General features: G+C 40.2%; 1 protein-coding gene and 1 pseudogene across 7 annotated transcripts in view; both read left to right on the forward strand.

Annotated features, from left to right (window-relative positions):
* The first annotated feature begins 249 nt into the window (after positions 1-249).
* VPS54 (VPS54 subunit of GARP complex) overlaps positions 250-25173 on the forward strand; it is a 112663-nt gene continuing 87739 nt past the window's right edge. For 2 of the 7 annotated variants that reach the window (XM_066378154.1, XM_066378159.1), the window contains exon 1: positions 20309-20773. The gene's annotated coding sequence lies outside the window, so the exon portion shown is untranslated. Of the gene's footprint in view, positions 363-867; positions 980-20306; positions 20774-25173 lie in introns of those variants that run through there. The other 5 variants (XM_066378156.1, XM_066378157.1, XR_010750422.1 and 2 more) reach the window with 5 other exon arrangements.
* LOC136398487 (protein DEK-like) lies at positions 5578-7528 on the forward strand (annotated as a pseudogene).

Here is a 25173-nt window from a genome sequence, read left to right on the forward strand (position 1 = left end):
ACTTACTGTGTGTGATCTTGAGCAGTTCACTTACTCTCCAAGTGGCAGATTAATAACGTTTATCTCACAGGGCTGTTATCAGGTGTAAGTGCAATCGGCATTTGAAGTAGTCACTCAGAAAACATTTATTGACCCTCCACCATGTATGTCCCAGACAATGAGCTTTGTACTGGTGGTATAGAGATAAAGGCTGAAGGAAGGCATGAAGCAATGGGAAAGACAGATAAGTAAACAGAAAATTACAATACAGTATAAGTGAGCAAAGAGCTGGAGGAGCTGAGTAACTCAGATCAGGGAAGGGAATGGTGAAGAAAGCTTACCGGAGGAGGCAGCCCTTAGCCTCCTGATAAGGGCCTCTAAAGGTGGGTAGAATTAGAACTTATTTTCCAAGGTCTGATTATTTTTATTAATTGTCTTGTTACATTGTAGTTTGTGACAGAAACAAGCATTTAAAACTCTAAATGGATTTTTTTTGTCGTTATTTATGTTGTTTGGTAGGCTGATTGTTTTTGCCTGATTTTAAATCCAGAGAAGCGGAGAAGGTGTGGGGGGAGGGTGCCCTATTTCTCAGCTGATTCCATTTGCAACCACATCAGCAGTGGAAAAAGCAAGCAAGCCAAATCGCTGAAACATGTGTGGTAAAACAAAATAAATTAAAAGGAAGTTGCCTTAATATGGAGTAGCAAATCTGAGTTTCCATTTTCAGGAGATCTGTTTAGGACATTTGTTGGGTTTTCAGCCCACATTTATTTCCTCTTCTGAAATGCAGCCCGGTTTGGTTTTGTTTCTTCTTTTTTCTGGAGAATCACATCTTTTCTCATTCTTATGTGTTCTGGTGAAGTTGACTCCATTACATTCTGGTTTCAGGGTTGGTTGTGATTCGGACCTGGTTAATTAGCCTCACCCAGGCCTCAGGGGCTGGGATATGCATCACCCAATCAGAACCAGAGAGAGACAATCTGAGACTTCTGCTGAGCCTGTGAGTATGCCTTGGCTACTACTGGTGTGAACATGGGAAGTTGTAAAGTGGTAGCTACAGGCAGCCATTTATTTTCCTACCACTTCTTTCCACCACTTGAAGCCCAAAATTGAAGGCAGCCAATATAGAGGAGAGCAGGGATCCTGAGAGTAGAATATAAAGTTCATGAGGGCAAGAATCTTGCCTTTACTTTTAAATCTTTTTATTTATATATCACTCACAAACAGAAAAAAAGCGCACAAAACAAATGTTTGAGTAAAATATTACTGGAAAGTTAATACACGAAATCAAGAAATTAAACATCGCCCCCTCCCCATATTCCTAATAACTATCCTCTCTCATCTCTTGAGTATTAACACCATAATTTTTTGAGATTTTTGTATTTTATATAACTTGGAATTATATTCTATACATTTTTGTGTGTCTGGCTTCTGTCACTCAAATTTATTGTAAAGGTCTTTGATGAACATACTCATGCATTTCTATTGGGTATGTTCCTAAGAGTAGATTTGCTAAGTCACAGGGTGTACACATGTTTAACTTTAGAAGATATTGCCAAATTATGTTCCAAAGTGATTATACCAATTTACTCTTCTACCCTGGTATGTATGTGGTGCTCCACATTCTAAGTAATATTTAGTATTTTCAGTCTTTTAAGTGTGAATATGTAGTATGTGTTGGGCAGATAAAATATATTATGCTCACTTTGTTAAAGATGGCGCTGCCCACGTGGAAGCCTGTCGCCCAGGTGATAATATTAGTTGCCCTTCTTGCTTGGGATGGGTGTGATTATGTTAATATGTGTTGGGAGAGGGCTTTCATGCCAAAAGGTTTTAAAAGGAAGAGAGATCACGTTGTTTCAGGAGAAGAGTGATTACATTCTAGGAGAAGCCTATGCTGTAGGAGAGCAGAGAAAGGCCACGTGGAAGAGGCCAGGAGAAGCAGCCAAGATGGTGAAGTGCTGAGGGATAAGCCAGTTTGAGCAGAGAGGAGATAGGGAACAGAGGTGAATAAGGCTGGTGAGCTAGAAACCTTTGATTCTAGGAAACTTAGATAAGTCAGTGGCTTTGGGAGCCCTGAATGGAAAGGGAAGTGTTTTTCCACTGCGTGTATTTCTTGCCCGCCAGGTGCAAGCTAGGATTAAAGCTAATGGCCCACAAGTTCTTGGCTCCATTATTTCATTACCGTCTGTCCGAATCCTATGCAAACCTGTATGGGCCAGGCTGCTGTGATGGTGGCCGTGACTACTGGCTTTATAGTATGTCATATTGCACATGAGGTTGAATACATTTTCATATGGCCTTTTGGATATCTTTTCTGTGAAGTGCCTGTTCAAGTGTTTGGCCTATTTTTCTATTGAATTGCCTGTCTTTTCAGTTTAGATTTTTTTTTCTTTAACTACTACACTAATACACTAATACCATACTATATGACATTGTAGTTTTATAATAAACTTTGGTAGACTATATACTTCTCCCTTGTTCTTCTTTTTCTGAGTGTTTTGGCTATTCTTGGCCCTTTGCATTTCTACATGCAGTTGACCCTTGAACAATGTGGGGGTTAGAGGAGTCCAAAATTCATGTATAACCTTTAACCCTTTGAGTAGGACGAATGTTCATGTACATCCTCATGCCTCCTGACCATCTGGAGTATGATCAATTTATTTTAAAAATGTATAAGGCAACATTAAAAAAGGACAAATGTATGTTCTTCTTGTTTCCATAAATTGGTTATCAAACAAACATGATTTTAAGTTAATAAAACTAGAACTGGAAATAATTTCATTTTTCGAAAAAAAACACCTCACTTCAAAGGGTCAGCGAGCATGAATAAAACTCATTACTCAAAGGGTTAAACTCCCCAAACCTTAACTACCCCCAGTTATGTCTCAGTATCTGCAGGGATTAGTTCTAGGAACCCAAGAGATACCAAAATCTGAAGATGCTCAAGTCCCCTTATAAAATTATGTAGATCAATGCATATAGTCAGCCTTCTGCATCCATGGACTCCCAACCACAGATCAAAAACTGATGATTTAGTGAAAAAATTTGAATACAAGTGGACCACCTGCACTGTTCAAACCCATGGTGTCCAAAGGTCAAGTATATATTTTAGAGTCAGGTTGCTATTTTTCACTTATAAACCTGTTGGGATTTTCATTGGGATAGTACTTAATCTATAATTAATTTGAAGAGATTAACATTGAAACTTCTAATCCATATGAAATAATACATATTCCAAATGGAATAATGAATATATTTCCTTAGGTTATCTTCAATTTTTTTCAATAAAGTTCTGTAGTTTTCTGTGTAGAGTGGTCTTGCATTATTTTTTTCTTAAGTTTTTAAAAATATGTATTGATTGATTTGAGAGAGAGAGAAAGGGGAAGAGAGAGACAGATACATCAACCTGTTTCTGTATGTGCCCTGACCAGAGATCTAATCAGCATCCTTTACATGTCAAGGTGATGCTCTAACCAACCATGCTATCCAACCAGGGCTCTTACATTCCTTTTTTTTTTTTTTTTCAGAGACAGAGAGAGTCAGAGAGAGGGATAGATAGAAACAGACAGATAGGAACGGAGAGAGATGAGAAGCGTCAATCATTAGTTTTTTGTTGTGACACCTTAAGTTGTTCATTGATTGCTTTCTCATATGTGCCTTGACGGGGGTGGGGGGAGGGGCTACATCAGACTGAGTAACCCCACCAGATAAGCCCACGCTTAAGCTGGTGACCTTGGGGTCTCGAACCTGGGTTCTCCACATCCCAGTCCGACGCTCTATCCACTGCGCCACCACCTGGTCAGGCTCTTACATTCTTTTATTAGATTTATTTCTCAGCATTTGATATTTTTGTGCAATTATAAATGGCAACATTTTTAAAAACTTTCTGTTTGTTGCTGGTATATAGAAAAACAATTGACTTTCTGTACATTGACCTTATATATTGGTTTTCTATTATTGTGTAACAAATTATCACAAACTTATCATCTCTAAACAAATTTATTATCTCAGTTCCCATGAGTCAGTAGTCTGCATACAAGTTAGCTGGATCATCTGCTCAGAGTCTCAGGAGGTTAAAACAAGGTATCAGCCAGTCCTAAGATATTTTAGGCTGTGGATCCTTTTCCAGAGCTCACTGGTTATTGGTGCAATGCAGTTCTTGACAATTACAAGACTGAGGTGTCCTTTTCATTCTGGCTGTCATCCAACAGCCACTGTCAGCTTATAGAGGCCACTGCAATCTTCTGTCATGTAGTCCTCTCAGAAACATGGCATTTTGTTTCTTTAAGACCAGTAGGAAACCATTTTGTTGACTTCCAATATTTTGATTTCTGATATCTCTTATCTCTCTCTTTTAAAAAGGCTTACCTGACTAAGTAAAGCCACTAGAATGAGCTCCCTTTTGATTAACTCTGGTTCAACTTGTCTTAATTACATTTGCAAAATTCCTTCACCCTTGCTATATACCATAGCCTAATCATGTGAGTGCAATCTCATATCCACAATTCTACCCACACTTAAGAGGGAAAGAGATTTACATAGGGCAAGTTTATCAGGGCACTGGAATCTTGGAGGACAACTTAGAATTCTACCTACCACACCTTGTATCCAGCAATCTTACAGGTTAATTAATTCTACTAATCTATAGGTTCCTTGAGATTTCCTAAATATAGTTATATTATCTAAGTATAATAATAGTTTTATTTCTTCCCAGTTCTTCTATTGTTTAAGTTTCTTTTTCTTAACTTATTGCACTGGCTAGAAACTCCAGTACAATGCTGAAAAGTAGTGAAAGTGGGCTTGTTTTCTATTTCCACTTTTTAAAATAGAGCGTGAAACACAGTAGCTTTTCAATAAATATTTTTAAATGTACAAATGGGTGACAGCAAAGCTGAGAGATGGGGAAATTGGTTCCTGCTTGATTATTTGATTTCAATCAAAAGTTTTAAATTATATTTGATCTCCTGACCCACTGTATAACACAAGTGAACAAATATATGGGATAAAATTATTATACTCAGTGGAATCACTTTTCTTTTTTAAGAATAATTTTGTGAATTCAACCATGTTCAAATATCTACCATATTAGGAAAATCCAGATTTTGAAGGTCTTGTTGATTCCGGGGAGCAGAACACAGTGGAAAGAGCCTTCTTTTTTTTTTTTTTTTTGGTATTTTTCTGAAGTTGGAAACAGGGAGTCAGTCAGACAGACTCCCGCATGTGCCCGACCGGGATCCACCCAGCACGCCCACCAGGGGGCGAAGCTCTGCCCATCTGAGGCGTCGCTCTGTTGCAACCAGAGCCACTCTAGCGCCTGGGGCAGAGGTCAAGGAGCCATCCTCAGCACCTGGGCCAACTTTGATCCAATGGAGCTTCGCTGCGAGAGGGGAAGAGAGAGACAGAGAGGAAGGAGAGGGGGAGGGGTGGGGAAGCAGTTGGGCGCTTCTCCTGTGTGCCCTGGCCGGGAATCGAACCCGGGACTTCTGCACGCCAGGTCGACGCTCTACTACTGAGCCAACCGGCCAGGGCTTCCCAGAGCCTTCTTGAGCTGATGGGTGTCAGGCCCATGGCGGCCAGGGACCTGCAGTCAACAGCATGGCCTCCTCTGGCCCTTCTGCAGAGGGAGAAGGAACCCCTGACCAGCCTGCATCAGAGAAAAACCCTGAAATTCTACTGGGAAGAGGAAAGGGAGGAGGAGAACAAGGACAAGGAGGTGAGTTCAGTGGTTTTCCATTTGAAAAAGGGAGTACCCAATATAAAACAAGGAAGAAATGTTGAAAAAATTTAGAAATGCCATGTTAAAATTTTTTGTGAACCTGACCAGGTGGTAGCTCAGTGGATAGAGCATGACCTGGAATGCTGAGGACCCAGGTTGGAAACCCCCAGGTTGCCAGCAGCATGGGATCACAAATGTGACCCCATGGTCACTGGCTTGAGCCCAAAGGTCCCTGGCTTGAGTCCAAGGTCGTGGTCTTGAGCAAGGGGTCACTCACTCTGCTAGAGCCTCTAGTCAAGGCACATATGACAAAGCAATCAATGAACAACTAAGGTGCCACAACAAAAGATTGATGCTTCTCATCTCTCTCCCTTCCTGTCTCTCTCTCTCTCTCTCTCTTTCTTTCTTGCAAAAATAAAAAAGTAAAAAAAATTATGAGGTTCTTGATTTGGAGAGATCAGTTGTATAATAGTGAACTGGTGAAGAGGATCTTGAATTTCTTAAACCCAAAGCCTTCTGGCAAACCACTGCCAAAATCTAAAATAACTTTTAGCAAAGTCAACAAAAAGGAATGGAACGGTTCTAGAATGACAAGGAAAGCCAAGCAAACCAAATGTCCTGAAATTCTGTCAGATGAGTTTAGCAATGTGAAGATGAAAAAAATCCCCCAAAACAAGGGAGAGTCCTCAGAGGATGAAGATAAAGAAAGTGAAGAAGGCCCTGGCCGGTTGGCTCAGTGGTAGAGTGTCGGCCTGGCGTGCCAAAGTCCCGGGTTTGATTCCCGGCCAGGGCACACAGGAGAGGCGCCCATCTGCTTCTCCACCTCTCCCCCTCTCCTTCCTCTGTCTCTCTCTTCCCCTCCCGCAGCCGAGGCTCCATTGGAGCAAAAGATGGCCCAGGCGCTGGGGATGGCTCTATGGCCTCTGCCCCAGGCACTAGAGTGGCTTTGGTCACAACGGAGCGATGCCCCGGATGGGCAGAGCATCGCCCCCTGGTGGGCGGGCTGGGTGGATCCCAGTCAGGCACATGCGGGAGTCTGTCTGCCTGCCTCCCCGTTTCCAGCTTCAGAAAAAAATGCAAAAAAAAAGAACCGTGAAGAGGTGAAGAGGAGCCACCAAAAAAATTTCTAAAAAGAGGAAAACCTAAACAGAAAGCTACTACTAGAAGTAAAATATCAGTAAAGAATGCGAATGTGAAGATGGCAGATAGCAGCACCACCAAAAAGAATCAAAATACTTCCAAAAAAAGAAAGTGAATCTGAGAATAGTTCAGATGGTGAACCTTAAATTAAGAAATTGAAGAAACTTTCTACAGATGAAGAGTTAAAGGAAACATTAAAGAATTATTGGCAGCCTGACCCAGGTGGTGGCGCAGTGGATAGAGCCTCGGACTGGGATGCAGAGGACCCGGGTTCGAGACCCTGAGGTCACCAGCTTGAGCGCAGGCTCATCTGGTTTGAGCAAGGGCCCACCAGCTTGAACCCAAGGTCGCTGGCTCCAGCAAGGGGTTACTCGGTCTGCTGAAGGCCTGCAGTCAAGGCACATATGAGAGGGCAATCAATGAACAACTAAGGTGTTGCAACGCGCAACGAGAAACTGATGATTGATGCTTCTTATCTCTCTCCGTTCCTGTCTCTCTGTCCCTGTCTATCTCACTCTCTGTCTCTGTAAAAAAAAAAAAAAAAAAAAGGAATTATTGGCAATGCTAATTTGAAGAAGTTACAATGAAGCAGATTTGCAAAAAGGTGCTGTATGTGAAAATTAACCTACTTATGATTTGACTGAAAGAAAAGGTTTCATAAAAACAACTGCTGAAGAGCTAATTTCTTGAGATAAAGGACAGAGACAGATGAGATGTTCCATGGATTTAAAGTTCTGATTCATACCATTAAACCAGCAAAAAGAACGTATTTACTTTTCTAAATCCTTGCAAGAATTGTGTTGGTAGAATTTATTGCTGCCTTTTTAATCTTAAGTATTATGGAAATTTGAGTTTGCCATTTTAAATTGCATTTCTATGCAGTTTTTAGTTTAAAATTTTGCATGGCAGTAAATTGTTCCTTGCTTTTAGAGTTGTATTTTGTACATTTTGAAATTCTTTAAGGTCATTGATTCTTGAACTGTTGTAGTTTTCAATGTAGTTAATATTAGCTTGTTTAAGACATACTTTTAATTGAGTAAAACAGAAACTACACTGCTCACAAAAATTAGGGCATCAGGGAACATGCCGAGATACTCCAGTACTTCCAGCCTTTTGTATAGTGCATTTTCACCAACGAAATAAAAGTTGGTTTTGCATCTCATTTGCATAATTGAACAACTTTCTTTGACTTGTCATTTGCTTTTCTGATGTTCTTGTTTAATAAAAAAAAATCAAATGCTTCTTTTTTTATTGCTTCATATTAATTTTGAAATATCCCCTAATTTTTGTGAGCAGTATATTATAACTGGCATTTATACTTGCCAAGACCAATGCAGTATTTAGTATATGAAATATTTTGAATACAACACATCTATCAGTGTAAAATCTTAGTGGCAGTGTGTTCATCATATTAAGAATATAGAAGCTTCAGCTGTCCAGACGACTAAATTGAAACATTTCTCCTGTATATATATATATATGTCAATTTGTCAGCGTGACAAAAGTGACAGATTTTATTTTTGTATTTTCAAAAACAAATTTGTTGTATATAAAGGTTTGTTTTTTGGTTTTTTTTAACAGAGGCAGAGATAGACAGGGACAGACAGACAGGAATGGAGAGAGATGAGAAGCATCAATCATCAGTTTCTCATTGCGCGTTGCGACTTCTTAGTTGTTCATTGATTGCTTTCTCACATGTGCCTTGACCGCGGGCCTTCAGCAGACCGAGTAACTCCCTGCTGGAGCCAGCGACCTTGGGTCCAAGCCGATGAGCTCTTTGCTCAAGCCAGATGAGCCCGTGCTCAAGCTGGCGACCTCGGGGTCTCGAACCTGGGTCCTTCCGCATCCCAGTCCGACGCTCTATCCACTGCGCCACCACCTGGTCAGGCAAGGCTTTTTTTTTTTTAATTTTTTTTTATTATTCATTTTTAGAGAGGAGAGAGAGACAGAGAGAGAGAAGGGGGGAGGAGCTGGAAGCATCAACTCCCATATGTGCCTTGACCAGGCAAGCCCAGGGCTTTGAACCTGCAACCTCAGCGTTTCCAGGTTGACGCTTTACCCACTGCACCACCACAGGTCAGGCAAAGGTTTTTTTTTATTTTTTATTTTTTTATTTATTTTTTTATTTCTCTTGTGCAGATCAATTTTTAAACCCATAGAGGTAGGTGTCTTTACTGTTATAAAATGAAATGTCAGGGTTCAGCCACATAGTATCACAGAGCAATGGAGTCAGAATTTGGTGAAGAGCACACTGAAAGAACAGATAGTTCTCTGCTTTGCCTTGAAAGCGTCAATTTGTAGTTTTAGTGTCAACTCTGCAACCATTGTTTATAGATATATTTTATATTAAGGATAGACCAAAATCAAACCTTCAGAGATTTAGGGAAGAGTGGGATTAAGTACAAGAACATTTGGCTTATAATAAATGACTGGTTTTTAGTAACTGCTTTTGCCCATATAAAATGCTGCTGTTTACAGGAAACCTTGATCTCTATAACTATGACAAAAAGTACCAGGTGTAATGCCAGAAGAAGATAATGTGCAGGCAATAGTAGATATCTCTGACAAAATATTTCTCAAAAGTGATAACAAACTTATTTTTAACATTAAAGAAATTTAATGGATTTGCAGTTTTAAATTTTGGCTAATCACATTTTCAGAGGATCAATGTATGAACCACACTTGAATGCAACTAATTTGTTTTACATTGACTGTCTCAATCAGTTTATTAAATAGTCTCTGAATTTTAAAAAGAACATGCTGCTTATGAGAGAATTAGGCCTTTGATAAGCCAATTGATTATTTAAAATAAAAATACTTTTGCATTGTACAACAGAAATATGTAAAAATTTGTGGACTGTTAACAGGTATTTTCAGTTTTGACTTCTTGATAAAGTTGTTAACACATCAGAAAAAGATACAGTTAATACAAATGAATAGAATAAACTAAATGAACCTATGAATTGGCCTTTGATTTTAAGTAATTTGTTGCTATAAACTTTGTCAATAAAAATAATAAACAATAGCCTGACCAGGCAGTGGCGCAGTGGGATAAAACGTCGGACTGGGACATGGAAGACTCAGATTCGAGACCCTGAGGTCACCAGCTTGAGCGCAGGCTCATCTGGTTTGAGCAAGGCTCACCAGCTTGGACCCAAGGTCGCTGGCTCGAGCAAGGGGTTACTTGGTCTGCTGTAGCCCCCCCGCTTCCGGTCAAGGCACATATGAGAAAACAATCAATGAACAACTAAGGTGCCGCAACAAAGAATTGATGCTTCTCATCTCTCTCCCTTCCTGGCTGTCTGTCCCTATCTGTCCCTCTATCTGTCACTAAATAAATAAATAAACAAATAAATAGTAAAAAATAAAAAAGGAAAATCCTCCTTCACATCCACTTTTACCTAGTATTCCATGTAGCCTCTCTTTTCATTTTATTTTTAACAGCCAAGCTTCTAAACAGTTTATTCATCTTTTGTTTTCCATATAACTGCCCTCAACTCATTACAGTGTGATCTACCAAATTTGTCTTACTAGGATCAGTAGTGACCTTTATGCTGCTAAATCTAGTGGACAGCAAATATCTTATGTGCTATAGTTGATCACTCCTATATGCTTCCAAAATTACTTCCTTTGTTTTCTGTGACCTCCTGACTTTCCTGTTATTTCTCTGCCTCCTCATTTTGGTCTCTCCTGGTTGTTTTCCTCTTATCACCTAGTCCACTAACCAGAAAGATATGGTGACCATATGGAATCAGAGTAGTCCTTTCTGGCACATATCAGTGAGCCAGTTTAATCATAAAAACAAAGCCAGTTATAAAAGCATTTTGTTTGATCATTGGCTTGCTGTATGTTGATATATGTGTATTGTATGGATCTGTGGCTAGTCACAGGTCCTCTTCCTTCCCCTCCCCTCCCTATCCTTCCCCCCTTTCTTTTCCCTTCCCTTCTCATCTTTCTGTTCTCTCTTTCTCTTTCATAAGTCTCATACATATCTATCCTTCCAGTTATTAACTACATATTGACAACTTCTGGATTTATATTTTCATTCAGTTCTCTTTTCTGAGTTCCAGATCCATATATCTAACTGCCTCCCTAACATTTCCAGGTAGCAAATACAGATATCCAAAATTGGACATGTTCATTATTGAATTTATCATGCCAAATCTTTTTCTCCTCCATTGTTTCCTGACTCAGTAAATGTTTTCACCATTGTTCTAGTCATGAACCTAGGAATCATTCTTAACATCCACCTATTTACTAGCTCCTTTATACAATCAATCATCAAGTATTGTCAACTGTTTCCTAGAACACCTCTAAAATATTGGACACTGTCTTAGTGTCCAATGACACTAAGCAGCTTGGGCTGCTATAACAAAATACTGTAGACTGGGTGGCTTAAACAGCAAACATTTATTTCTCATAGTTAAGAAATCTGGAAGTCCAAGATCAAGGTGCTGGCAGATTCATTTCCTGGTGAGAGCACTCTTCCTGGCTTACAGACAGCCACCTTTTTGCTGTGCCCTCATGTGGTGGAGAGAAAGCAACCTCTCTCTCCCTTCTTTTTCTTATAAGGACAGTAATCCCATCATAGGGGCTTCACCCTCATGACCTCATCTAAACCTGATTACGTCTCAAAGGCCCCATCTCCAACTATGATAACATTGGGGGTTAAGGCTACAACATATCAATGTGGACTAGGAGTGGATTCAAACATTCAGTCCATAACAGATACCCTTCTAACTGCTCATGCCACAGCTTCTCTTGGTTAACGCCACTGACTCACTCTCCACAGAGTAGTCAAACTGATCTTTTAAAAACTTGTTTGTGTTATCTACTTGCCCAAACCTCTAATATGGCTTATGATAATGTTCAAACTCCTATATGACCTATAACTTCCTGTATGGTCTGACTTTGGCCTAGAGCTTGCTCATTTCATGTCGACCACACTGGCTTTTTCTCTGTTTCCTCTGCTTACCTCCATCTTTCATGCACCAGAGCTTCTTTCTGCTGACTGTTTCCAGTGCTAGGGACTCGTTACTACCACTATTTCCCCTCCATGGCTAGCTCCTGTTCACTTTGCAGTTTAAATGCTGCTTTCTTGGGCACCTACACTAAATTACACTCATCTTTACAAGCTCTCTTAGATTTTTTTTTAACCTTTCCATAACATGTACCCAATCTGCTGTTGAATAATTCCTATGATTATTTGTCTAATATATATATATATTTTTACAGAGAGAGTCAGAGAGAGGGATAAACAGGGACAGACGGGAACGGAGAGATGAGAAGCATCAATCATTAGTTTTTTTGTTGCGTGTTGCAACACCTTAGTTGTTCATTGATTGCTTTCTCATAGGTGCCTTGACCGCAGGCCTTCAGCAGACCGAGTACCCCCTTGCTTGAGCCAGTGGCCTTGGGTTCAAGCTGGTGAGCTTTTGCTCAAATCAGATGAGCCCTTGCTCAAGCTGGTGACCTTGAGGTCTCGATCCTGGATCTTCCGCATCCCAGTCTGACGCTCTATCCACTGCGCCGTCGCCCGGTCAAGCGTCTAATATCTTTCTTATGTCCTCTTCCACCCCACCCCAGATTGTGAGTGCTATGAGAGCATGAATTAAAACAGGCTGGCTGACTGCTAGCATCATTGACCTAAAACATCTTAAATAAATGCTCATTGAGTGTGAATGGATGTCTGGATGTCTACCTGAGAATGAGGATGAGTGCAGGGTTTAGGGAGTATTGATGTAGAAACATTTTTCTTACTTCTTCATTATAGTAAGAGATTTATAATCAGAATATAGGTTCCACCAAAAAGCAGCCCTGGCAGGTTAGCTTAGTCGGTTAGACTTAGAGCATTGTCCCAAAATGCTAAGGTCGCAGGTTTGATCCCTGGTCAGGGCACATATGGGAAGCAACCAACGATTGCACAACTAAGTGGAACAACAAATAAATGCTTCTCTCTCACTCTCCCCTTTTCTCTCTTTGTCTCTCTAAAATCAGTCAATAAATAATGTTTTTTAAAATCTTTTAAAAAAGGAATCATGAGTTTGACAAAAATTAACCTCATTTTGAAGGCAAGTAGTGAGTAACTAAGGGAGCCTCTAACATACTGGAGTAAAATGCAGGCAGCTCTGGCAGACAGTGAAGAATCAGACAGATAGAGGAGCAATTTCTGTCTAGATACCATTAACCAGAGAGAGATGCTGACCACATGGAATCAGAGCAGCACTCACTGGCATACATTAGTGAGCCAGTTTAATTATCAAGACAAAGCCATTCATACAAGCTTTTGTTTGTGCACTTCTTTGATAAATGCTAAGTGTAAGGATCCAAAAGAGAAAAAACTATCAGGAATCTGACTTTCAATTTGTAACGAACAAAAAAGACTTACTTTTAAAAAAAAAATGTGTCCTGTATGCTATCTTTACCATTTCTTTTGCTGTGCACACTAAACTGCAAAGTAAAGTTAGGGTACACTTAGAAGAATGGACATAAGCTTCTGCGTATTTATAAAAGAAGAACGCATTATAAAATAAACCGAACATTTTCTAAAAGACTACATTCATGCAACCAAACATGGGAGCTGTTTCTTGAATTCGTAAACTGCTAGAGTACTTAAAATAATAAATTAATCTACATTGATTATTTCCAAGGCTATTTCCAAAGTTATCAAATATTTAGTACCAAGTAAATTCTTTCCTACAAGATTTTTTTTCTAATAAGTTATGAGAACCTTCATATTCCACACTTTAGAGAGAACCTTACCTTTTCATTGGAGGAGATGGGAAATCTGATATATTTTTTAATTCATATAACAAGTAATTTCACTTAATATAATTCTGTACATTTTTGGTAATTTGTTGCTGTAGCATTCCCACAGGATAGTGTGGGGACAAAGAGCTCAGGACTGGAAGAACTTAAAATTAAGCCTGTGTCTGATTAGAAATAGGCTGCCACAACTAAAAGGTTATCTGTCTCAGCCTTTTTTTTTTTTTTTACAGAGACAGAGATAGACAGGGACAGACAGAGATGAGAAGCATCAATTATCAGTTTCTCGTTGCGCGTTGCGACTTCTTAGTTGTTCATTGATTGCTTTCTCACATGTGCCTTGACCGTGGGCCTTCAGCAGACCGAGTAACCCCCTGCTGGAGCCAGCGACCTTGGGTCCAAGCTGGTGAGCTCTTTGCTTAAGCCAGATGAGCCCGCACTCAAGCTGGCGACCTCGGGGTCTCGAACCTGGGTCCTTCCGCATCCCAGTCCGACGCTCTATCCACTGCACCACCACCTGGTCAGGCTGTCTCAGCTTTTTTATCTCTATTTCCTCCTCTGTCAAGTGAAAAGGTTTTTTGATCCAAATGTCTTTGATATCAATGATGCTTACTTTCTCCTGAGTGTATTATTTTTATTTGATGTGGATCATTAAAAGCTAATAAAATGATGGAAGGGAAAATGCTTTTTTAAATTTAAAGTTAGATTTTTGCAAATAAGACTACTACTTTGAAATCAGATTCTGATTGAGAACTTGTTTTAATTAATGCTCAGGAATGCATAAAAATTAAGAGAATAAATTGAGAAAACACAGAAATTCTACTTCCTGGTAGAATAGGAACCAAAATGACCAGACAGTGGCATTAGAATTAAATGGCCTTTCTGATGCATTTTGGCATTCAAGGGAAGCTCATTCTATAATTGCAATTCATTGTTACATTAATCTTTTACTTTAGATTATGTTGTGAATATATATCTTCCTCTAGGGAAATGGTACAATTTTGAAATAATTTTACATTTGTCAGGATATGCACATACTTCTCATTGACGTACTCCTCTAAACTATTCAACAACCTGTTCACTCTTTTCTGATATTAACATGTCTCAAATGTTTCCTGTGTAAAATGCTGGACTAGATAAGCTCTATGTTTGACTCCTGCTACAGGAGGAAGTATATAAAGGCTTCGTGTCTGAGGTAGGAATTGCCTGTTTCATGTGCTCTTATCTTTCTTATATCTAAGTCTGTATTCCTCACAGTTTGGTTGAGATTTCACAATATTACCTTGTCTTTTATTTCCTATTTGACCAGTTTCTGACTTGCAACTTTTTATACTTTCTGACCACTTATCTTACTTGTGGCCCTTTGGCTTATGAGGACTTTTGAGATCTTGTGGCTTCTATTGCCTCACCTCACCCACCTCATTCATGTCTTGCCACTTCCTGTTCTGTAGTTTTGATTAACACAGCCTTCCTAATAATAATGAGATAGTGAAGGTTAAAATAATAAGTTTTATAGCTAACATTTTTTTTTGAGTACTGACTATAAGCTAGGTACTAAGCTATGCTGTTTGCACATTAGATGTTATCCTCAGAGTACATGTATAAAGTGAGTACTATCTTTATCCTCATAGAGAACTGAACTTTAGAGAGTTTAACATGGATGAGTTCACGCAGCTAGAAAGTGGCAGAGCTAGAATGCAAACCCAGAACCCACAAATAGTATGATGTCATAACATGTGCTTTTGTATCACACGAATAAACATGATTCAGAGGGAAAGGAAACCCAATCCCAACCAAGTTCTCTAAACTCTGAAAGCCTCTATGTGTAATAATTACATTTCTAATGTTATGGATTTACTATTTGTTAATTTTGCCTAGTTCATGTTGGAGATAACATTTGCAATGAAGTCTTATTTTTAAAAGTATTGATACAAGAGTTGGTTTTGCATGACCCTAGACTCAGGCACATATACACGCACTGCAGACACGGACTAGAGTGGTAGCAGTTGCAGGTAGAAATGCCAGTGGGGACTTCTATCAGACCAAGATCAAAATTAAAGAAAGGAGGGAAAAGGAAGAAAATTAACAAGTGTTTATTGAGCTTTTCTTGTTATAAGTTACTGTATTAAAATGCTCGTTTAATTCTTCATTTTGCATGTGAGAAAAATAAACTGTGAAGAGTTTATTACTCTTATTTGGCAAATAAAGAAACAAACGGTTAGACTATGAGATCAAAATCACATTGCTGAAGTGTCATAGCCATGTTAAAAAAAAAAAAGAAAAAAAGAAGAAAGCAATAAAAAAAACCCCAGAGTTATCTAAATTCCAAAGCCTGTGGAATTAATTACTGCAGGTGGTAGACAAACTCTAGAGTAGCCCTCACGATACTCACCTCCTGGTAGTCACAACTTTGTGCAAGTCCCCTCTCCTTGAGTGTGAGCAAATCTTCATGATGTGCTTTTAAACCACAGTACATGGCAAAATGATAGAATGTCACCCTGACTCGCTAACTGACACACTGCAGAGAGTTTAGAGACACTCCTTACTAGTTTGATGAAGTAAACAGCTATTTTGGGAAAACCTACATAGTAAAAGAACTGCAGGAGTCCTCTAGGATCCGGAGCAGTCTCCAGCCTGCAGGAAGCTGGGGCTGTCAGTCCTATAACCCGAAGAAAATGAATCTGTCAACAACCTGAGTGATTTTGGAAGCAGATATTTCCTTAGTCTCCAGTGAGAACACAGTCTGAGAGAAGCTTTGATTGCAGCCTTATAAGACCCTGAGCGGAAGACCAAGCTAAGCTGTGCCTGGACTCCTCTCTCACACAAACTGTAACATAATAAATGTGTTATATTTGAACTGTAACATAATAAATGTGTTAATTTGTACACAACAATAGAAAATGAATGCACCACACTACCTTGGTTTTCCTTATGTGTGAAGCACAGTAAATTCTTAGCAAATGGTTATTATTATTATTATTATGATAATCAAAATGGAAATTTAAAATATCAGAGTCAAAGAGAAATGGAACAGAGAAATTTAAGAGTTAAATAGTTGTTTCCAAAGTAACCAAGCAGCTAATTTAGAAGACATAAAGAGATGATGATATATGAGAAACTTGTATATTATATACTCTGAACAATTATTGAGTATATTATTATCATATAAAACATTATAAAATTTCTAGTGGAGTTTATACCCCCTTCTAGTTTAATGCCTTACACCATAGTCACACATTAAACTAGATGTACTATAGTTTAATGTCTTTCAAAGTAAATTGGAATGTTTTCCTATATTAAAATAAGATGGTCTACATTAGATATGAAGAAATATTAAAAAATTCAGATTCCAATTATATAGTCATAGTGATTTTTAAACATTTTAACATTTTTAAGTAGCTTACATATGATGTATAAAATAATTCAAGGCATTGGATCAAAAAACCAAGGACAGATGAGACTAATATAACACTTTCAAAGGCCCTGGTTGTTTGGCTCAGTGGTAGAGTGTTGGTCCAGCATGTAGAAGTCCTAGGTTCAAGTCCCTGGCAGGACACACAGGAGAAGCAACCATCTGCTTCTGTAACCTTTTCCCTCCCCCCTCTCTCTTGCTCTCTTCACCTCCCATAGCCATAGCTCGACTGGTTGAAGTACATTGGCCCAGGCGCTGTGGATGGCTTTGTGGAACCTCCAACTCAGGCACTAAAAATAACTCGGTTGCTAGCATGGCTCCAGATGGGCAGAGCATCGGCCCCAGACAGGGGTTGCTGGGTGGATTCTGGTCAGGGCCTGTGCGGGAGTCTTTCTTTCTAGCTCCCCTCCTCTCACTTGGAAAAGAAGAAGAAAAAAAACCACTTTTAATTCATGAATGCACATGGATTTTGCTTACCAAAGATAATTTACATTAAATACACAATGTAATGATATATATTTAGCTATAGAGTAGATAAGAGAACTTGAATGAATTTCCACTTTATACATTTAAGGTTTGCTACTGTGGAAAATAGAGTGGATAATGCTCATGCCTAACTAAATTGCAAAATGATTTTTCTAATTGTTCCTTCTGCCAGTGCCCCCTTTCTCTTCTGCATTTATATTGGCATGGGAATATATAGTTTCTGTCAAACAAGTCATTTAGAATGGTGTTGAGTTGACATGTTAACCTCACTACTGTCCCACAAACAAATATACACTGAATATATAGTAAACATAAGCATAGGCCTTTCATAGGTTTTCCAGAATTTAAAAATTTGCCCATTCGGCCCTGGCCGGTTGGCTCAGTGGTAGAGCGTCGGCCTGGTGTGCAGGGGTCCCGGGTTCGATTCCCCACCAGGGCACACAGGAGAAGCGCCCATCTGCTTCTCCACCCCTCCCCCTCTCCTTCCTCTCTGTCTCTCTCTTCCCCTCCCGCAGCGAGGCTCCATTGGAGCAAAGATGGCCCGGGCGCTGGGGATGGCTCCTTGGCCTCTGCCCCAGGCGCTAGAGTGGCTCTGGTCGCAACAGAGCGACGCCCCAGAGGGGCAGAGCTTCGCCCCCTGGTGGGTGTGCCGGGTGGATCCTGGTCGGCGCATGTGGGATTTGACTTTTCATTCTAACACTGAAATAATTCAAGGGATAACAAATGAATATACTAATTAATTTGAAATTGACCTCCTTATTTAAATTAAATTACTTGCCCAGTTAAGAGTTTTTTGTTTTGCTTTGTTTTGTTTTTGGCAAATCTGATCATCAGCATTTACTTCTCTGTTTAGATTCGTGATTATGATTTGTTCTGTGGAAAAGTAAAAGCAAACATCATGTGGGATCCCTGAAAGAACTAAGCACAATACCAAGTGTGTATTTTATTCCTATAGTATGTTATCTACAGTTGGATAATGAGTAAAGGGAACCAGTCTGTCTTGTTCTAGTGTTTACAAGATACCTCAAGGCTATTATTTAATCCAAGTGCTCATGAGAACAACTTGGAATCTTTTTTTGGACAAGGTGGGGTATAAATGCAAATAGTTTTTGAGGAAGACTTAACTTGGGGTGGAGAACATACAAAATACAGATGATATATTATAGAATTGTACACTGGAAACCTGTATAATTTTATTAGCCAATGCCACCCCAATAGATTCAATAAAAAGAAAAATAGTTTTTAAAAGGCCAAATTGCCAGGATTAAGGCAGTTTTCAAACTCTTGTTGATTTTCTGATGCAGGTTCAAAATATAGAAACTTGCTAAATCCATTTTTTAAGTATAATCTGTGACCTGATTCTAGACATATAGTGAAATTATTTTCCTCTCTGGCCTTAGATGTAATTTGGTGAATCTTTCTTTCCTTAATATAAACTCATCTGGTTTGCTATGAGATCAGGAATTTAGGTGGATTTATTATTTTATAAATTTATTTCATATTGGGGATTGATATTCTCACTCTCCTTATTACAAAATTGTGGTAATTGAAATTAGAAAAACAAGGTAAGAATTATCTCTTAATTATTTTTGTTTCTTCCTTCTCTTTTGTCCTTCCCCTTCCCCAACTCTTTAGTGGGTAAAATATTATTTCACAGTCGTTAGCAGTTTTCAAAGTGACTTCTTGGAAGTGTAACTTGCATGAACTTTTTTTTTCAAGTCCCAACTCTAAGTTACCGTTTCACTTTTGATTTGTTAAAACATACTATGTGTCTTATAAATGCCTGAAACTTTGATATATTTAGATAAAAAAGTTTCAAAAAATGAAAGGAATCTTTCTAAAATTAAGATGTAAGCACTCAAATGAATGAAGGCCTTTATTTTTATTTTTTAAAAATATTCTAAGACATTTCCTTTCTTGTGGATTATACTTTAATGGATTAAGATTGCAAGTCTCTGAAACCTGGCTGAATTGTTTACTGCTAAAAATCACAATAATGTCCTGGCCAGCAGTTGTTAAAGCATCCATTCTCCAGATGTACCAATGTTGCCGGTTTGATCCCAGGTCAGGGCACAAAGGAGAATCAACCGATGAATGCATAAGTGGAACAACAAATCCATGGTTCTCTCTCGCTTTCTCCCCCGCCTCCCCTTCGTCTCTTTCTCTCAAATCAATCAATTAAATATTATTTTTGAAAAAAAAATATTTTTGAAAATCACAATGAAGAGGTTTTTAATAATACACACACTTCAAGTATCTCCATCAAATAGCAGGAATAACTGATTTCAGGGCCAGGGAAGTGTGATAGGTGCCTGGGGGGAAGAGTTGAGCTAGTGGAAGAGGATTCCGTCAGGGAAGAACCTCACTATAGAGACCACGCACTATTTTCAGGGACCAGTGTGTTGTTGGGGAGGGGGTGTGACCTTTAACCTTTCAAAGGACATTTATTTGGGAAACTAAATAGCGTTCACTTGGGGGGTGTGTGTGAAAGGGGTGGTGGAATGTTGTGGAAATACCTCCTTCAGTAGGACCTGGGTAATTTGGGTATTTTTGGAGTCGGTGGTCTGTGGAGTGGGCAAGGGTTCAGTCCCAGGGAAGGCGGAAGGTGGTCCTGTAACAGCTCCAGGTGGGGGAAGGGTCGTGGGGAAAAGGAGAGTTCAGCGTGGGTTTCCGTCTTGGCACGCAGGAATATGAGAGGAGGTGCAGAGGCGCCGCGGGGGTATTCCCGCGCCCCAGCCCTCTCCAGAGGCGGCGAGCGCGCCCCCGGCCTGGCCGCGGCCCTCCCACCCCGGGGAGCCGCGCGGTGGATTGTGGGCTGGGGGCTGCGGCGGCCTCCGGCACTGTTTCCCCGGATCTAGCCCGGCTCGGCCGGGCGAAGGGAAGCAGTGGGCAGGCCGCAGAAGTGCTAAGGGTAGTGGTCGCGGCGCGGTGGCGGCTCCCCTGGAGGCCGGGGATGTGGGAGAGGCGGTGGCAGCAGCGGCGGAGGCGGCGCTGCGGACCCGGGGGAAACTGCTGGCTGACAGGACACCCGGGAGAGACGTGAGGGAGCCGCCGCTGCCGCCTCTCCCCGCGAGCGGAGCAGGGCTCAGGAGGGCGGCCCCGCGCTCCCGGACTGAAGGGCCCGCCGGCGCGGGACAGGGGCGGGAGGCCGGGCTCAGACCGGCCGGGCCCCGGGCGGCGGCCGCGGAGCAGCAGTCTCGGCCGACGTGGAGGGCTGGAGGCGGCGGCGATGCACTAGGCCGCGCTCTGGGGCAGCTGCCCGGGACCTGCAGGTAGGTGTAGGGCGGGCCCCGCTCGGCCCCCCGCGCTCGCAGCCCACCCTCCGCCCGAGCTCCTCTGCGGGGTGAGGGGCCCAGACCCCACCCCCTCGGTCTCCTCCCCCCACACCGCGCCGGCGGAGTTTCGGTCGTAACCGACCCGCGCGGAAGCCCAGTTGTCCTCTCGGCCACCTCTTCTGCTGCCTTTTCACTCTTCGTCCGGGGTCGTGCCGGCAGAGGCGCTTTCCACCGCCCGCGGGCGGGCGGGCGGCCGGCCGTCCTCGCGTCGTTCCCGGCTGCGGCTCCGGCTCCCACCACCCTGCTTCGATGCTGCTCCCAAACTTTCCTTTTACACCCGGGTCCTTAGCCCCCTTTTTATGATACTGGAATAATTTAAATTTAAAGAATCATTTTTCTTCCTGGGAAAGGCTAACCCGAAGAAGAACTCGGTGTTTTGCGGTGTGGCAGTGTAGCTCGCAACGTTGTGCTCAGTAATTAATGCTCTTCAGTTCTGCTTCATTCTGTCTCTGCATGGATACGAGGGCAGGCCTTCCACGTTGACCAGGGAACTTTTGCCTGCCCGTTGACCATTTTGTCTGTCCGTGTGCTGAGTTCAGGATGATATTTTTAGAATTTTAGCTGAGCCGGGTTGCATTTTTTAAAAATTCCCCTTCAATCAGCCTATTTATGGCCTTTATTGAGGCTGTCCTTACTTTTGAAGAATTAAAAAGTTTAAAGTGTTTTTGTCTTTAATTGGCTCTGTTTCTGATTTGTCAAACCCCAGGGCAGTCTTACTAGTAAATGCTTACAAGGCAAGTGTTTGTTATTATGATAGTACCCTGAGAAGTGTGTTATTGTGAAAATTGCAGGTTTTGATGGGTATTCAGATTGACTTTTATAAATCTATGGAGAATTATAATTGGAAAAGTACCTTAGAGAGCCTTAATATTTTCTAAGCATTTATGATAGAACAGAGGAATGATGGGTTATATTTGTTTGACTGGATTCATATTGTAGTTGGATTCTGATTTCATAATAGTATTACTCGATGGTTCATAGTGATCATCATTGCTCTTGATGGGTAAAAATGATCAATATGTGCAACTTTTGGGTCATTGATAGTTGTGGTTTGGGGGGTTAGATTTTTGCCTTTTAATGTGATTTGGCTATTTTTAAATTATGCTCTGGGAACTTCAGAATTATTACGTTACCAGGACAGACATTCTAGTCCAGGCATGGCCAACAGTTTTTGCCCCTGGGCCAGATTAGAAAAAACTTTTCTCACAGGCCAGACGAAATATTAAAATTAAAAAATGTTAAATACAAAAACGATTTGTTTAAGTAAACAAAATTTTATTATGTAATTTGTTTATGAATAAATGTGAGTGAAAAAAATTTTAATATAATATTATTTTAATAAAAATATAATTGCATACTGTATAAATATCCAAACTGTATCGCAGTCAGTCGAAACAATATTTAATTAATGGAATGAGCTTGAAAGGGTTATATCGCAAGTAAAAATTATTTTGTTTTACAAACAGCCTGGACACGTTTTCAGTTTTCAACTGCAGCTATTGTCTATGCTACGATGCCACTTGATTCAGCACACTTGACCACAAAAATAAGGAATTATTTGACCTTGGGTGCGCACTGGCAAACTCCGCCTAAAAGAATGTGGGTTTCACATTGCTGCTAAACGTCAAACAGTTCATATGGAGTACAGACAAGTACAAAAGTTGTAAATCTTTATAATAGAATTTAAAAAAAAAATAAAGAAGTATCGCGAAACCATTCAAGCAATTATTGGAAGTTAACCCTAGATTAGTCACACGTGGAATTCTTTTCTGTGTATCACTATCTTCTTAAATATCTCGATTTCCAATAATCAAAAACGCTTCCGCTTCTGAGTAGCTGAGATTTTAAAGTAGCGGAGAATATTAAAAATTTAATTGCGGCTGCATAAACTCGTTACATGGGCCGAATGCGGTCCGTGGGCCATATGTTAGCCATGCCTGTTCTAGTCTGAGGATCATTTTTATTTTTTTGTATTTATTGATTTTAGAGAGAGAGAGAGAGAAAAACATTTGTTGTTTCACTTATTTATGCATTCATTGGTTAATTGTTGTATGTGCCCTGACTGGAGATCGAACCCTCAACCTTGGCATATGGGAAGGATGCTCTAACAAACTGAGCTACCTGGCCAGGGATGAGGATCAATTTTTTAAAAAATGAAAAATGTTTTAATGGTTTTCTTTATAAAATGTGTCACAACACAACTATAAAGACTGTCCATGTTTGTTGTTGACCACATCCATGTATTTTGTTCTTGTAGAGATATTGTTACTTTAGCATTTGGCTTTCTAAAATGTTTTTCATTGTTTCCAAATCATCCACGTTTACCTGGAAATAATTAAATTTTCATATATTTGTTTTCTGGAAAAGTTAAAATTTATCTTTGTATAGGTATAAAGTTCTTAATAATTTCAGAATTAAAATCATGACTCATGAAGTGGCAAAGTTTGCAGAATTTGTTCCTAATCACTTTTTCCTATCGATAAAAATTGATAAACTCATTTTTCCTGCTTTTACTTTTTTACAAACAATTGAGTACATTCATTTAAAGTATAAAATTGAGCTTGACTAGGTGGTGGCGCAATGGCTAGATTGTGGCCCTGAGACGCTGAGGACCCAACTTTGAAACCTGGAGGTCATGTTTTACATGACCAACTTGAGCATGGGCTCAAGTTTAAGCATGGGGTCACTGGCTCAGCTGGAGTCACCCCCCTTTTCCCACTCAAGGCACATATGAGAAAGCAATCAGTGAACAACTAAGGTGCCACAAGTGAGTTGATGCTTCTCATCTCTCTACCTTCCTTTCTGTCTCTCTCTCTCCCTTTTGCTAAAAATAAGTAAAGTGTAAAATTCAGTGATATTTATTGTATTTATGAAGTTGTACAACCATCACAATAATCTAATTTTAGAACATTTTTATCACCACCAGCATAAATCTGCTTATCACTAGCAGTTATTTCCCATCCTCCCCACCCTACTCCAGACCTAGGCAGCCACTGATGTACTTTTCATCTCAGTATTTGCCTCTGTGGTTCATTTATGTAAATGGTATCAGCTCATGGCTTGAAAAGTTTTTGTTTTAAAGTCAATTCATATGTTTAAAATATTTTAGTTAGAGTAAGCAACTGGTCACTGATACTAAGTGATGTTTAAACAAGGGACATACTTTTTGGTTGTATTCAGGATAGATTAATATAATGTGTGGAGAAAGAAAAAAGCATGAATGGCTTCAGTGATTTTAAGAGGTGGTCTGATCAACTGGGAGTCAATAAATAAAAGCTGAAAGTATTTTTATCAATAAATAAAGCTGAGAGAATTAGGATATTAAGGTAGGAAAAGACCCTAAAGGTCATCAGTTTATTTCCTGCTTGCTTCACAAATAGCAGGAACCAGATGAGGAAATCTGAAGAGTGGAAGCTTGAATCTCTAGAATGCATGGTTCAAGAACCACAATGTGGCCGTGAAGGTCAAGAAATGGAATTTGTAGTTAGAATTGTTTAGGTTCTCTTATATATGTATGCATGTATGTATATATGTACGTACGTGCCGTATTTGATATTTACCAGCAAAGGAGAGAGAGAACTGGACATTTCTGCAATGGGGGAGGACTAATGTATGCACATAGATAAAATTCATGTTACAAAATCCCCTAAAAATGCTTTAATCTAAAATTGATGGTATATGTATAATTTAGGTATCTTCTTTTACTATTACCATCTTATTTTTAAAAATCCAAATTTTAAAAATAAAATTAATTTTTAATAAACTGGCCCTGGCCAGTTGGTGTAGTGGTAGAGTGTTGGCCCAGTGTGTAGATGTCTCGGGTTTGATTCCCAGTCAGGGCACACAGGATGAGCGCCCATCTGCTTCTCCATTCCTCTTGCTTTTCTCTCTCTCTCTCTCTCCCTCTCCTCCTCTCTCTCCCTCTTCCCCCCAACCCCCGCTCCTGTGGCCATGGCTCCATTGGAGTGAGTTGGCTCTGGGGGCTAAGGATGGCTCCATGACTACCTCAGACACTAAGAAAAGCTCAGTTGGAGCAATGGAGCAATAGACCAGATGGGCAGAGCATCGTCCCCTAGTAGGCTTGCCTGGTAGATCCCAGTTGGGGCGCGTGCAGGAGTGTGTCTCTGCCGCCCCTCCTCTCACTGAGTTAGATAAATAAATAACACGACTGGTTGGAGGCCTCCTTTTTCAAAGACCCAGGGCCCTAACATCTAACCAATGGCTGTAAAGCAGGGGTGATTTTTGCCTCCAAGGGACTTTTGGCAATGTCTGGAAACATTTTCATTATCACAACTGGAGGTGGGGTGCTATTGGCATCTAGCCAAGGGATGTTGATG

This window comes from Saccopteryx leptura, chromosome 3, assembly GCF_036850995.1.
Source record: "Saccopteryx leptura isolate mSacLep1 chromosome 3, mSacLep1_pri_phased_curated, whole genome shotgun sequence".
NCBI classification, from domain to species: domain Eukaryota; kingdom Metazoa; phylum Chordata; class Mammalia; order Chiroptera; family Emballonuridae; genus Saccopteryx; species Saccopteryx leptura.